This window comes from Brachyhypopomus gauderio, chromosome 16 (genome assembly GCF_052324685.1).
Source record: "Brachyhypopomus gauderio isolate BG-103 chromosome 16, BGAUD_0.2, whole genome shotgun sequence".
In the NCBI taxonomy this organism is placed as follows: domain Eukaryota; kingdom Metazoa; phylum Chordata; class Actinopteri; order Gymnotiformes; family Hypopomidae; genus Brachyhypopomus; species Brachyhypopomus gauderio.
In genome coordinates, this window is record NC_135226.1 from 5,989,551 (window position 1) to 5,994,057 (window position 4,507).

A 4,507-nucleotide genomic window follows, 5' to 3' on the forward strand; every position below is an offset into this window, starting at 1 on the left:
GCTGTTCTCATCACTAACCAGGGTAGTGTTCATATCTTTGTTCAGTGCATCCAGTCTATGCACAAGTAAAATACAAACACAGGCATCACAATCCGTAGGGTCTGTAGGTTTGTAATAGGTGGTGCTAAACAAGAAATATAACTTCCATACAGATTTTCATGCCAAGATGTTACATACTCCATGCATTTTCCAGAGCTGGGTGGAACTTGCAGGAGGAATAAATCAGAGGTGGGGACTCGAGTCGCATGACTTGGACTCGAGTCAGACTCGAGTCATCAATATTAAGACTTTTGACTTGACTTGAAAAAATATTCAGAGACTTAGACTTGACTTGGACTTTTACACCAATAACTTGGGACTTGAATTGGACTTGAACCTGTTTACTTGCAAAGACTTGATTTTTTAACCCCAAATCTAAATTTTAAAACGCATATTAATATTTATAAAGTGCGCCCCATTAATTTCATTTCTGTGGTTGGCGCCAGAGCAGACTAGTAACTCATTGAATCATAGATGTGGATCAGAGGTAAATAAACTAGATTTTTTTTTTCGGCGTGAGAAATCGGATGTGTGGCGTGAGAGCGTGTGAAGATGGTCAAATGCGTGTGTCTCATGCTCAATGCGTGAGGGTTGGCAACCCTGGATTCTGTATCTGAACTCAGGTAAGAGAGCCTCTCTCTGTCACCATCATAATATTCACTTCTATCTCAGCATGGATTGTGATTTTGAAATCGAGAAAAAAATATATTGACAAAAGTGGAGCGAGTTTTCAGCTATGGGGACATCATTCTACGGCCTCATCGTGCACAAATGACATACAGACTTTTGGCCAGTTTGGTCTTTTGCAAATGCAATGCAGAATAGTTTACTGAAATGTCTAAAGTTGCAGATTCCTGTTAATTGTTCAGTTCTTATATTTGTTTGTCTTGTGTCACTCACACATGGACACACGTGTTCTCTAAGAAACCAGATAAGAGAAGAGAGGGAAAAATGCCGTTATGGTTCTTTGTATTGTACTGTGAAAATATCAGCACTTTTTATTTGAACATGGAGTTCTACTTATGACTTTCACAGAATATTTATTTCTGGAAAATTGTAGTTTAAAGTATGAATATTTTTGCAGCTAAGTAAAAAAAATTGAACTGTGCAATAAAGAGGTGTAGTTTAAATTTTTTTTATACTTTATACGTGTTTTCAGTTGCACATGTTTTATAAAGATTTGAGGAGAATACAGATTTAAAAAAGAACACATGTCTATTATTTACATTTAAAATATACCTGCAACATTGGTAAAAAAAAAAAAAAAGACTCGAAAGGACTTGAAATTCCAAGTTTCAGACTTGGGACTTGACTTGACGGTTGCCTGTCTTGACTCGAGACTTGACTTGAGTTGACTGTCTTTGCTTGAGACTTGACTCGGGACTTGAGGATAAAGACTTGGACTTACTTGAGACTTGCAAAACACTGACTTGGTCTCACCTCTGGAATAAATTAACAGGTAGAGAAATCTTTGACTACATACCGACCACAGTTTCTGAACATTCAGTTTTATTGTTTTCTTGATCAGGAAATTTTATTTTTCTGATTGTTCAGTTGCTGGAAAAAAATTGATCAATCAAATTCCAAAAATATGCTTCATTCTGAGAAAATGTTAATAATGATTCAAAGAATATGTGAGATTCTGTCACGTGTCCCATAAGCCCCCAGCTCTTCTGATGCCACAGCACCACACTGAACCACAATCTCCTGAAGCACTTGTGCCCAGTCACCAGAAAACGAATGTCTTCCACCCATTCCCAGGTTTTTCCACCCTTCCAAATCCCGTTAAACGACACACTCACTTCCTACTTGTGAAGTATCGCCCACTCATGATGCATACTGAGCATTTCTAGACTGTTGTTGCCTTCCTGTGTTATGATCTCTGCTCTATGACTTCATTCTCAGCCTGACCCCAAGATTAGTTGAGGACTCTGCCTGCCTGGCCTATCCCTGGATGATCTTGACTACGCTAATACTCTATTGGATCTAGATGGCTAGATGTACCTCTTGTTGTAACGTGGTGGGAAGCGAAGTGTATGCTGTATGCTGTTATTCGGGTGGAAGAGGAAGAGGAGGAAGAGGAGCCTGAGAGCAAGTCCCAAAACCTCCATCAAGTTGTCAATATTGCCAATTGTGATTTACACCCTAATCGGAATTTATCCTCCAAATTTACCCATCTCTGCAGTGATAACACACACACACAAACACTAGTGATCACAACAGGGCTGTGGTACACACATGCTCAGAGCGGTAAGCATTCCTGGAGAGCAGTTGTGGTTAAGGGCACTTCAGTCATGGCCTAAGGCCTGGGAATCAAACCCACAACCCTCAACTAAATCGCTAAATCCAACAAAGAGGTTTGCACATATGGTCCCACAAACTGACCTATGAATAGGCCACTGTTAAGACAACGAGAATTTCTTTCATGATGTAGATATCACATAAATACCAAGGACTTAGAGCAGAGTTAGAAAAGATGTGGAAGGTTAAGGCCACAGTATTCAGTGCACTAGGGGCTGTGACCCCCAATCTGGGGAAGTGACTCTAGCAGATCCCAGGAACAACATCCAAGATCTCCGTCACTACAAACGGAGCAGCATTATCTATATCCAAACAAAGACAAACTGACTCAAGAGTGTTAAAAATTTAAAGTAAAATAACACACACTAAGTTCACCTCTGACCAAATATAACCCAATTATGTCAACTAATAGTTAGGACAAAACTAGAGTGCTCAATGAACTAAGTTATAATCACTGTAACTCATAGGACTGAAATGTCTGGTTATTGTCTTTATTTTATTTTTGTAACTTGCTGAAGAGTCGGAATTTGGCACAGCACCTGAACACCATCTGGAATTGTAACCAAAGAGTTACCCAGAGGTTATGACAGCAGGCCCACCTCGTCAACCTCTGGGTAACATGCCTGCTCCTCAGGATCCTAAATGTATGAGTACTGAGTAATATATGAGTAATGAGGTTCTACCAGATCTAAGCAAATATAATACACATAGATATATGTATTAAAATGGTTCCATGACAACATTATTCATATCCATTTGTTCCGTGCATACAGCAGTATTAGGGTCAGTGACAAATAAGGGTTGGTATGACGACCAAATCACAAATATGCTTTAAACATGTTAAAACAACATGCTAGATGTTTGTTTAGATGTATAGTTTGCATTTCTGTTGGTGCCATAGCATTTTATATGACCTTTTTACCATTTTTAACCAATTAAAGAATCACAGTCACATTTAATTGTCAAATGGTGTAACCACAAAAGCATGACAAGTATTAAATAATTCAGCCTTCTAGACATTGTGTAAGTGTATAGATGAAATAAGTGATGTATTATGAAATATAATTTCAAATTATATTTAAAATATTTTATTTCTAAACTAATATGGGTTTTTGGTGTACTGAGCAAGTCAATATGCCATAGACATCAATGTTTTCTCTCTAATCTTGGGTCAGTTGGTTTAAAATAATTTTAAAGTTCATTTTTACAGTGTAGTACAGTGCTGAAATCATATGTATAGTAACTTTTTTGTGCAATATTAGATTTTTATTAGAAACATTGGTTACACCATGTCACGTTGAGGACCCCGGCCCCTCCCTTTTGGGCGTGTGTCAACGTAGTCCACGTGCTCTGTCTGCGTCAGTGTATATACGTGGGTAGGGTTTTGTTGTGTGATTAATAAGTCTCACCTGTGAATCGTCTCGTGATCACGTGGGGCTACTGTGGTTTGTCTATTTAATGTGCGCTCGCGCAGTGTCCTGTGCTCGTCGTTGTCTATAGTCTGCACGTTGTGTGCTTGTGATTGTTTTCTGTGCGCCGTTGCGCAATATTCACAATAAAAACGTGTCGTTTGGACCGGAGACCAGGACTCGTGTCTCGTCCTTGCTCCAGCACCCCAGCGTCACAGAACGACGAGCCGACCTGAGACACCCGAGGATGCCAGGGTACGCCACCCGGCCTAAGAAGGCGTTACGCTCCAGCAAGAGGCATCACCGCTCTTCCTCCTCTCCCCCGCGCCGCATAACCCCGCCGACTCGCGATCAGCTACTGTCAGACCCGGTATGCGCCCTCCAGCTGACCTCAGCCCAGAAGGTTGAGGAAAGAGACCCCGAGTTGGCGGAGCTCTTTCGCCAGGGCCGAACGGAGAGAGATCCCGGTGAGATCTGCGTCGCTGACTCAACCCCGGAGGCGGAGTTTGGGGAGGGGGACTCCGAGGAGGAGGAGGAGCAGGACGAAGAGGAGGAGTCATACCCTCCGTCCCTGTGCGATGCCTCCACCGTAGACTACGATGGGGAGGGGGAGGAGGCCTACGCTCCCTCGTTGGACGACGCGTCCACAATAGACTACGGGGGGGAGGAAGAGGAGGAGTCAGAGGAAGAGGACTACCTCCCTCCACCCGTAGGTCCCTCTTCCGTCGTAGAGGAGGGGGAGGAGGACGACGACGAGG